Below are 11,660 nucleotides of genomic sequence, written 5' to 3'. Positions count from 1 at the left end.
GCACATGATGGGTTGATGGGAGGCCACCAAGGCGCGAAGAAAACCCTACTGAAGCTTCAGACAGAATTCTTCTGGCCAGCAATGCAGGCTGACGCTAAGCGGTTCGTTGCCTCTTGCGATCTGTGCCAACGCACAACTCCGAAGGGTCACACCACACGAGCGCCTTTGGTTCGAGTGCCCGTCATTGAGACACCGTTTCAGAGGGTGGCGATCGACATCGTTGGTCCACTCAACCCGAAGTCCGCTCAAGGCAATCGGTACATCCTGACCATGGTGGACTATGCCACTCGGTACCCTGATGCAGTCGCACTTCCTAGCGTCTAGACCGAAAGGGTAGCCGAAGCACTTGTCGAAATGTTTTCCCGTGTAGGAGTGCCCAGAGTGGTCCTCAGTGACAGGGGCACGAATTTTACGTCCGAAGTAATGAAGGAGGTTAGCCGTCTGTTGTCAGTAAAACAGCTGCATACCTCTCCCTACCACCCGATAGCGAACGGCCTAGTCGAACGGTTTAACGGCACGCTTAAACAAATGCTCAAGCGCATGTGTCAAGAGAGACCAACCGATTGGGATCGCTACCTGGCTCCACTTTTGTTTGCATACAGGGAAGTGCCCCAAGAAAGCCTCGGCTTTTCCCCATTCGAACTGTTATATGGGCGAAATGTACGTGGAACCCTGGCTGTACTTAGAGAGCTTTGGACGAATGCAACCATCCCTAACGAGTTGCGAACGACGTACAAGTATGTGCTTGCTCTACGGGACAGACTGGAAAATACCGGTAAACTTGCCACGAAGAGCTAGAGCGCGCAGGAGAGCGTTACAGCCGCTACTACAACATCAAGAGCCGCAAACGCTCACTCAAACCGGGAGAGAAGGTTCTTATTCTTCTTCCCACAGAGCACAATAAGCTGCTCATGCAATGTAAGGGTCCCTTTTCGGTCATCAGCCGCAGGGGCGATGTCGACTATGAAGTGGATTTGGGCCATGCCACAAAAATATTCCACATCAATATGCTGAAGAGATACCAGCAAAGGAAAGACGACACCATTGTTGCAGCTGTCGGTGCAGTAATATCGGCAGAAGAAGACACCGACGCTGGAGAGATTGAGCTTCCTAAGCCCTCCCAGACACAGTCTATCGGGGATGTACACATTTCCGAGAGATTGAACCACGTACAGCAGAATGAAGCCAAGAAACTTCTGCAACAGTACGAAGGTATATTTTCGGACCTTCCGGGAAAGACCACGCTAATCGAGTGCCAACTGAAGTTACAGAGCGACCGGCCGATAAATGTAAAACAATATCCGCTACCGTACGCTTTGAGACAGGCAATTGCATCAGAAGTGGACGACTTGCTCCGATTAGACATCATTGAGCCATCGGAGTCGCCCTACAATTCCCCTGTGATCGCCGTACGCAAGCCCGACGGGACGCATCGGCTATGCATTGACTTTCGGAAGTTAAACGAAGTCATCGCAGACGACGCCGAACCCTTACCACGTGCGGACGACCTTATCGCCTCGGTAGGCCGCAAGAAATTCTTTTCCAAGCTGGACTTATCCAAGGGATATTGGCAAGTACCGTTGTCACCCGATTCAAAGGCGATGACTGCTTTCACGGTTGGCACGGGGCGCTTTCAATTCCGATATATGCCCTTCGGTATTAAGACGGCGCCAGCCATTTTTACGAAGCTGATGTGGAACATCTTGTCCGATATTCCCGACGTGGCGTACTACTTCGACGATGTTCTCATTGCCAGTGCGACATGGGAACAGCATCTCCAAACATTGTACGAGGTCTTTGCTCGAATTGAAGCGGCTGGTCTCACCATCAAACCGCTGAAATGCGAGATCGGAATGGAAACCGTCGCATTCCTGGGCCACCAAATTGCGTCCGGAGAATTGTCACCCCTCACCAAGACCCTACAGAAGATACAAGAAGCTTCACGGCCGACAACAAAGAAGCAGGTCCGATCCTTCTTAGGACTCACGGGTTACTACCGTGATTTCATCCCGAACTATGCTGACCTAACCTGTCCTCTGTCAGATCTAACACGGAAAGGTCAACCTTCAGTCGTGAGCTGGGGCCCCGAGCAAGAACGGGCTTTCAAGAACTTGCGGGAAAAACTGGCTGAGGCACCAATTCTGAAATTGCCAGATTTTGACCGGGAATTCGTCCTGCGAACAGATGCTTCTGATAGAGGTGTTGGAGCCGTTCTGCTTCAATCGCATGGCGGAATCCTGCACCCAGTTGCCTATGCGAGCCGCAAGTTGCTCCCTCGAGAGGTAGCCTATTCAACCACTGAGAAAGAGGCTTTAGCGCTCGTTTGGGGAATCGAGAAATTTCAAGTCTTCCTCTACGGGAGAAGGTTTCTCGTTCAGACGGATCACCAGCCTTTGAAGTTCATGAAAGAAACAAAATCTGCAAACAGCCGCGTTCTTCGCTGGAGTATTAAGCTTCAGGAATACAACTTCCGTGTCGAGTATATTAAAGGCAGCGAGAACGTGGGAGCAGATTACATGAGCCGGCTGGAATAGTTGTTAAGCTTGCACTACTGCATAGCTGCATTGTGTTGATTGTGTAATGAAAATCGTACACGATGTGCCTGTATATATGTGCACTTGATTGTTATCAGTGCTCCGTGACTTGTGACAGGTGTACAAGACATGACTGAAGAACTACAGTGTTGTGGTGTGTGCGGGTTCAGATCAGTGCGTATATGGTGCGCGTCATGAACGGTAGTGAGTGACGAACGATCTTCAGTGCACTGAACGAACCCAATCTACTGCACCCCTCTATAGGGGCGTAATAACATCGTTCTCGGGGCTTGTGGAGTTCTAGAATATTCCGAGGCAATATTCTTCAGTGGGGGGCAGTGTCACAAGCTGCCTCACCTATTATACAGCGGAAGATGCGGGAGCTTATGGCTGGAATATAGAGCGAAATTCACGGGACTCCGTCGCTCCTCTGGACAAGATTCGACAAGCCGATGGGGCAGCGACCGCCTGTCCTTGACGCGGCTGCTGCATAGTCGGCCGAGGGTATAAAATAACCGACAGCAGCACGCCCTCACCAGTGCGTTTGGGAAGATTCAAACTTCCGGCCACTCCGCGGTGCTCCGAAAGCGCATTGTGTTCTTCGGGCCCGCGATCGACGCATCGTCCTCTGCACCTGTACGGCCGCCGCTACCGAGCAACACAGCCTTCGACGCCTCAGCAAACAAGAAAGACGTGAGAATTTCATTCGCCACGGACTGTTGTTCAATCGAACATTATTTTCGCTTTGTTAACTTTTGACCTGACTTAGTAGTATTTTACGCTGTGTTCTTATGTAACTTTTGCTCATACTTATAATATCTGAAATACCTGCTTTATTATCTTTATAGTCTTCATATTTTTTTTATCACAGTGTTTTGTTCATTGTCGGGTTATTTTTTTTTCTCTTATCATTTATTTCTTCGTCTTTATCAATATCTTGTCGTGGCGTTGTATTCTCTTTCATTGTACTCTATTATTATCAGTGTAATTTTGGTCTGCTATTTATAAACCTTCAATTGTTTGTAAAAGAAAGTGCCCTATTTGTACTCATTCCTCAATCACACACCGACACACGTGCTTCACGGGTTGACCGGCCTAACTTTTAAATGTGTTCACAACCCTCATAGAGGAACGACGGGAAATCGTAAAGGGGATCCCGCACCTCTTTTGACCGTAAAGGCGGGGGTTTGTGACACAGGCTATAGCTTTTTGGGCCAAATATCTATAGCCGACGATACACAGGATATTCTATAGGTGGCCATAAACGTTTGTATGCGACCATAGGAAATGCAGTACATAGGAAGCCATAAGTCTATAGAATAGGTTAAATACTTCTATAGAACAGATTATAGAAGAACCTAAAGACTACCATAGGAACGGCTATAGCTTTTTGGGCCAAATATCTGTATCCGACCATACGAAGAATTTTCTATAGCTGACGATAAAAGTTATACCTGACCATAAAAAATGCTAAAGACAGCAGTAAATAGGGAGCCATAAGTCCATAGAACAGGTTAAAGACTTCTATAGAACAGACTACAGAAAAACCTAAAGACAGCCATAGAAGCGGCATTAGATATTTGGGCCAAATTTCTATAGCCGACCATACAAAGGATTTTCTATAGCTGACCATAGGAAATTTTCGTACGGGGCCTGCGCCCGGGTTTTCCTCAGCAGGCGCCTCCGTGCTTTCAGTGCCCTCCCCTTGACTCTCATCGTCTGGAGCGCGGGGCTGAACAACCGGCGGAACAGAGTCGGGCTCAGCTGTCGCATTTACTGGCGCTTCTTTTGGCGGGGCTGAACAACCGGCGGAACAGCGTCGGGCTCAGCTGTCGCATTTACTGGCGCTTCTTTTGGCGGGGCTGAACAACCGGCGGAACAGCGTCGGGCTCAGCTGTCGCATTTACTGGCGCTTCTTTTGGCGGGGCTGAACAACCCGCGGAACAGCGTCGGGCTCAGCTGTCGCATTTACTGGCGCTTCTTTTGGCGGGGCTGAACAACCGGCGGAACAGCGTCGGGCTCAGCTGTCGCATTTACTGGCGCTTCTTTTGGCGGGGCTGAACAACCGGCGGAACAGCGTCGGGCTCAGCTGTCGCATTTACTGGCGCTTCTTTTGGCGAGGCTGAACAACCGGCGGAACAGCGTCGGGCTCAGCTGTCGCATTTAATGGCGCTTCTTTTGGCGGGGCTGAACAACCGACGGAACAGCGTCGGGCTCAGCTGTCGCATTTACTGGCGCTTCTTTTGGCGGGGCTGAACAACCGGCGGAACAGCGTCGGGCTCAGCTGTCGCATTTACTGGCGCTTCTTTTGGTGGGGCTGAACAACCGGCGAAACAGCGTCGGGCTCAGCTGTCGCATTTACTGGCGCTTCTTTTGGCGGGGCTGAACAACCGGCGGAACAGCGTCGGGCTCAGCTGTCGCATTTACTGGCGCTTCTTTTGGCGGGGCTGAACAACCGGCGGAACAGCGTCGGGCTCAGCTGTCGCATTTACTGGCGCTTTTTTTGGCGGTGTGCTTCCGAGCTTTCCGGAGAGTTCGCGAGCCCTCGAACGAGTTAACGCCATGCAAGCTATGCTATTAGAGAACGACTGACCCCGTTCTTTCAGTATCTGCTCAGATTTATTTGAGAACAGATAAGGGAAATGATCAGGTAGGTTCTATGACCACCCTAGTCATGAACGGGCCTTCTATGACCACCCTAGCCAGTGGCAGGCAGGCACTCTGCTCTTCTACTACCTGCCAGCTCCATGCGCATTCTCCGGTAAAATGTTCCGGAGAAACACAACGCGGATGCGCCACATCCATGGTGGCCGCAGAATCTCTCAACACTCTGCATTTCTTACCATTAACAACCAGCTCCTGCATGTACGGCTGTACAAGCCTCATATTCTCACCAGAATCTGCAATGCTTGCAAAAGAGACTTTCTTTTTGCAGCTTCTAGCCCGTTCCTTGCAGTTATAACATATAACTGGGCTGCGCGCCTCGAATGCTCTTGCGTTGTCACCAGGTGACTTTGACCTTTCCGCTGGTTTCGGCGATTTTGCCTGGCCCTCCGTTCCGCTCCCCAATGCCTGTGGAGGAGCTTTTTCAATGTTTTTCTGAGGAGGGAATCTCCTTCCTTCGAGCCTGCGAGGAACAAAGTCCGTTCTGTCGCTTTTTTCCTGTTTTGCCAATTTCGGGCGTACATTTCGGCGAATGTTGTATTCTTCAGCCAGTTCGGCTGCTTTATCCAAACTTAGTTCCGCCATTCTATCCTGCACCCAGAAGCTAACTTCCTCCGAGATTCCTTGATAGAATTGCTCTAGGCCAATGCACTCGACCACTTTGTCGTGATCTTCATATGCGCCTGCGCTCTTTAGCCATTCTGTCATATTAGCTCTGATCTCATAAGCAAACTCCTGATTAGATTCTGTACCCTTCCTCGCGTTTCTAAAACGCTGCCGAAAGGCCTCAGTCGACAGACGGTATTTCCGCAACAGCGCCGCTTTAACTTTATCGTCGTCTTTAGCCTCGTCGTTGCTAAGGCGTGCGACTACCACGGAAACCTCGCATGGAAGTACAGTCAACAGCTTTTGTGCCCATTCGTCCCTTTCGAAGCCGACCTTTTCGCATGTGCGTTCAAAGTTAACTAGAAAAAGTGCTATGTCCTCGCCCACCCTAAACGGCTGCAGAAGGTCCTTCATTTTGGACTGACCACCTGAAGAAACAGAGCGCCCCGTGGAAATACGAAGTGCCTCTATCTCGAGTTTCTTTAGCTGTAATTCATGCTCTCTTTGTTCTGCTTCCTTTTTTCTCTCCAGCTGCTTCTCTTCTAGTTTTTTTCTCTCTAGAACTGTTTTCCAAGCCACGTCGGCTTCTTCCTCAGTCACCTCCTCTGCCCGCATTAGCTCTAGAATTGGCTTTTTGCGCTTTGTTGGGCCAACTGATATGCCCAACGCCTGGTAGATTTCAAGAAGATCTTGGACTTTAAGCTTGTCCATCCTGACTTTGCACTCTGCGTCGTTTCCTCCCTGCTATATTTTGTGCTCAAACCACCCAATTCTTGGCCTGTGGCAACAAAATTTTCTGCAATAATTAAATTGCACCAAACTCGACTAACGACTCCCTGCGCTAGACAATCTGGCGAATGGAGAGACAAACACGCGGCACTCACCGCACCAGGGTAGCTGACGCCGGCTCATCCCACCGAGCTGCCATCCACTGTTGGGACTTGGTTAGCGACGCCATCGGCTCCTCCGGTGTCGGTGCCGTGCTCGAAGAAGCGAGAGGCTCTGTTGAGAGGAGAAGAGAAAGAGACTTTAAACAAGAGGTTACATGTTCCAGGTTCACAGTGAGAGAGAGCTCGCATAAGATGGAGCTCGGCATATCTAGCGCAAAAGTTCCCCAGGTCCCCATACAGAGTCCCTAGGCACGCACGTCACATGACGTAACTGCGGGAGAGAGTCCAGAGGAACGCTCAGGGTCAAAGGGCAGCTTGGCGCGGGTTAAAATCGCGGCGCGGGTTAAAGGTATCCGAAACCATTGGAAAGGGCTGCGCCGCCGGCTCCGTCCGCTCCGCTTCACGGCAAATGGCCCCGGAGTCGCGTCTCGGCCGCGGCGCGAAGTGACGAAAACGGAGCAGTATAGACAGCACAGCGTAAACGCAGTTCTTGTGAGATCGGCGCCAACTGCTCTATGTGTTTCTCTTTTTGGGCGCAGAAGGCGCAGACAGTCATAAATTCCCGATACACGTCGAAACAAGGACCGAAGAGAATGCGTGGCACAGGAAGTCGTTCACTGTGGCCTCTTGGAAAGGCACTTGGCTAGATGTCCCTTTGAAGCCGCCGTCCGGACGCAACACTACGCTTTCTGTACACGCTCCGTTTGATCTATGTAATGATTTTGCCTTAAAAAGACACATACGAGGCATGAACCTATCGATAATTAGTGGATAGCCGTTCAACACAGTGCAACAGCGAACGTATTTGAGAAGGAAAATCTACACCCACAGCAGGTCGAAGTGTTTGAGATATTAAAAAGCTGAATGACTAGACGTTTCCTAACCATTCTTCAATCGACAAGCGCGAGTGTTGGTACTCGGAGAGGTACTGCAACACTTTCGACAGCACTTTCTCCAACCACATTTGTGTGTATCGCAGGCCGAAGTCAGCCTTAAATGCTCCTATGCCCTGCAATACCCGTAACCGTCCTACTAAGGCCCAACCCGAAGACATCAGTTTCAAAGAAAAAAAAAGATCAGAAGCGTGGAAACTTCTTTCTCCATAGAGTGCCCTGTGTTTGGGTTTTAGTTTGACGAACAATAAGCGTACTGATCCTTTCGACAACCTGAAACACTGCCTAAAACATCAAGTATCTTCAAAGAAATAAAACAGTGCAGGGAATGGGACGAAACACGAAGGAAAGGAAAAAAAGACACAGGCGCGTTGTGAACAACTGACTAACAACAGTTGCTAGTCAGCGCCTGTGTCTTTGTTTCCTTTCCTCCGTGTTTCGTCCCATTCATTGCGCTGTTTTATTTCATTATGCAGTACCAACTAGCCCGGCATCTTGCACTTCTGATCTCCAGAGTTATATTTTCGACCACAGACCCCACTCAACAGCGCCCAACACAACAGTCGCCCAACTGAGTGCGGAGGAACCACCATCTTCACGGTGAAGCTAACACCGGCTTCTCGGTTTCGTAGGGCTCACCGGTTCGCTTTCATTTAATTGACAGCGCTGGTGACGTGAATAAAAATCGTGGTACCGCGTAACGGGATGCCGTCATGCCGGCGCGTATTGATATGCCTCAAAAACGCCAGCAACTGAAGTGCCGGGTGAGTCACTAAAAAAATTACAAGGGTTCAATGCTGCTGAACCAAATATTGAGCGAAAGCGTTAGCTGCGGGTTACCGAGCGTTCTTCTTCCTGAGCCCATATATAATGCCCCGCTTTAGCCAAGCCGTGTGAACGTGCCTTAGTGGCCTATAGGGCTAACGTCAATGCCAGGGTCCTAGCAGGCTGATTCTGACATAACCGTTCCATGTGAAACGAGAGACCCAAGTTGGCAGCTCCTGCCGACCGCTTGAGTTGGTAGCCCAGCTCTCACCCTAGTGTCACGTGTGGTGTGACGTCACAGCGTCATGTGGGTAAGACGTGGCTACCGGCCGCGCAACGCTGAAAGCTCGAAACCTAAAGTACTATTGCTTTCGCAATAAAAATAAAACACAAAATAAGTAAGTTAATAATGCCTTACGCTTTGTTCAAGCATACAGCGCAGTACGCAAACTGAAATGCAGTATTGATAAAAAAAGTTTTCTGAATTAAATTATCTTCCAGTAGAGAGCTTAATACATCGGTTACGTCCGTCGCGCCATATTTGGTAAGTTGAATAAGATAACTTGGATATCGGCGAGGCGTAATTCCGTTTTCTCAACGGTAGGGTCCCGCAACATCTTTCTCCTCAATGGTTTTGCGGATATTAAGAATTAAAAACATCGCATTATGGAACATAAAGAGAACACACCCCAGGAAAGATGTTGGTACTTTAATTTAATGTTGCGAATATAAGGAAAATAAAAAATGCCCTAACAGTATTCGAACACATGTTTCAGTGCTTAGAAAAGTAGTGTTAATCCATTCCGCCACAGAATTGCGACTTGAATTGCGGGCTTTAAATGGGGGCGCTCTTATTCCATTTGATTCAACGTACGCTACGGACGCAACTGGCATGACCAGCGGATTACTGCAAGCAATTTAAATCCAGTAAACTATTTTATTGTACATGCGTTTTAGCTTATGTAGTGCATTGTATACCAAACAAAACATACGGATTTAATGACTTGCTTTTTGTTGTGTTTTATTTTTTTTTTTGTGACGCGCCTTTCACTTCCATTGCTGCAGTTTTCGGGAAATGGAAATGCGCCATGCTGGCCGGTAACGACACGTGGCCAATCACGCGCGGCGCCCCGCGTGGAAGTGAAAGCGTTCTAAAGCGATAAGGTCCCTGGATTCGGCTCTGTGGTATGTGCACAGTGAAACTGGAAGTCGGATTATCCTGCCTCAACCCGTGCGCAGTTTCGTCAAAAAAGGACATATATTGTTTTAATTTGTATTACATGGAATACGTGTCCAGTGAAGTTAACATCTTCAACACTATATCGTACAAACGGCAACGAGTCAAGACAAGTTTCCATTCGGACAGAAGATGTTGCACAACTTCATAGACATCTCAAGATGACTGCATCTTCCTCCTTGGACGTTCTTCTGGCAGTGGCATCGTCACCCTTCTATACCAGTTCGACAGTCGCTCCATGGCCTGAAGCCGTCCAAGACTGTCTGGACGAGTGCCAGCATGGTACTTGTGCCGGTGTGGTGGGTCGTAAAATGCACTTGTTCAACGGAGCGTCCGGCGACCTATCACCTTTGCTGAACGTGGATTTCCTCGACCTGGAGACTCAACAGTGGCATCGCGTGTCCACCACCGGTGAATTTCCTGCAGGACGTTTGTTCCACTCCGAATCTGCCATCGGAACCCGCATGTATGTATGGGGCGGCACTTGTTCAGATGTTTGGATGGATGTGCATTACGAACCTGATAACTCTGTATCCTATCTGGGCACGCTCACGTTGACTTGGGTGCGCCCACAGCCAAAGGGATAGCTCCAAAAGTTCGCGCCCGGCACAGCGCCGTTGTGTTTAAAGAACTATTCATATTTGGTGGTGTGAACAATGCATCGTGCACGTATTTTGCGGACATGCACAAGTATGGCCCAAAACAGTCTCAGTGGAGCAAAATCAAGCTTAGGCGGCCCGGCTGCCAGGAGTGGTCGCGGCTGCTGCATTATTGACCAAAAGATGTTTGTGATCGGCGGCGTAGGCCCGGCACGGAACAAAAGACTCAGGGCCTACCAGTTTCTTACAGACGTGCATGAATTTCACTTTGCACCATCGTTGAGCACCATGTGCATGATTACCGCATTAGATGCACGCTTGGATACCCGCCTCTTGCCTGCGGCCATCAAGAACAAGATCGACGCCATGGTTTCCGACTACAGTGCATCGCACCAACTGTAGCCCTAGCTATATACAGTTGATTCCTGGCAGATCGGCAGAAATCGTTGTAGACGCCACGGTTAACGGTGGCGCAGAAATATAGGGAAATAATAAATTTGACTTTTTTACTGAACCACAGCGCCCAAAGAGCAGAATTTCTCCACAGCTAAGGCATGTCGCATATTAAGGCGGAAGCCTTCAATGGATCATCGTTGTTAGCAGGAATGGGCCGACAAAAATGTCCCGCTTTTAACGCTTTTCAGTTGGTCGCTTGAGATGTGACGTCGCAGGCCATGAATTTCAAACGAGAACAATTGTACTTAGTCGAGTAATCACCTAATTAGAGGGTTGGTGTGGTAATACCCAAAATGAGTCTGGGCTGGCTTAGTTAATTACCCGATCAGGCTAATTCACTAACAGGCACTAATGGCTAACTAGTCAGTACTAACTAATGATTAACTAGTCATTAACAACCTCTCAATAGTCATTACTGATGAATAAATGGTCATGACTAATGGCCGATGACTGACTATGATGCCATCATATGGTGACGTCATCGGCCGTGACCTCATGACCGGATGGGACGTCGCCATGACGTCACACGGCCATGTCTAATAACTGATAGTGATAATGAAGTCACATCCGGTCATGGCGTCATTACTGGTGATGGCGCCACCAGGAGATTCACGCATATACGAAGCTGACCCCGCCGGGCGTTCGATCCAGGCGCCCGTCCGCCGCCTTTCATTTGTCGCTTCCTCGAACACCGCACCACAGAGCATACAGAAATAGACGCAGCACATGAGGCATCAGCGGCGTTTAAAATTGGTTGACAGCAACGAAAAGGCGCAGTATCTGTCACAATTCTAGTCAATCCCAAACGGTCTCGCAGTCTGTGCCTAAGAAGCGCGGCGGGGAAGGCTTCCGCCTTGAATCACTTTAGTGAGCCAATGTTCTCCCTGAATTTTTTAAACTTTCGTTGAATTTGCTGAAAGTTATTGCGGGGAGCGAATAATTTGCAAATAAGTTTTAGAGTGGATGCTCTTGGCGACCGCACGCAACCGGTTAGGGAGTTACATCCCCGCGCTTAA

Source organism: Amblyomma maculatum, unplaced genomic scaffold (assembly GCF_055883805.1).
Source record: "Amblyomma maculatum isolate TAMU_Amacu unplaced genomic scaffold, ASM5588380v1 scaffold_18, whole genome shotgun sequence".
Classification (NCBI taxonomy): domain Eukaryota; kingdom Metazoa; phylum Arthropoda; class Arachnida; order Ixodida; family Ixodidae; genus Amblyomma; species Amblyomma maculatum.
The sequence above is the reverse complement of the archived record's forward strand: the minus strand, read 5'-3'. Positions refer to the sequence as shown.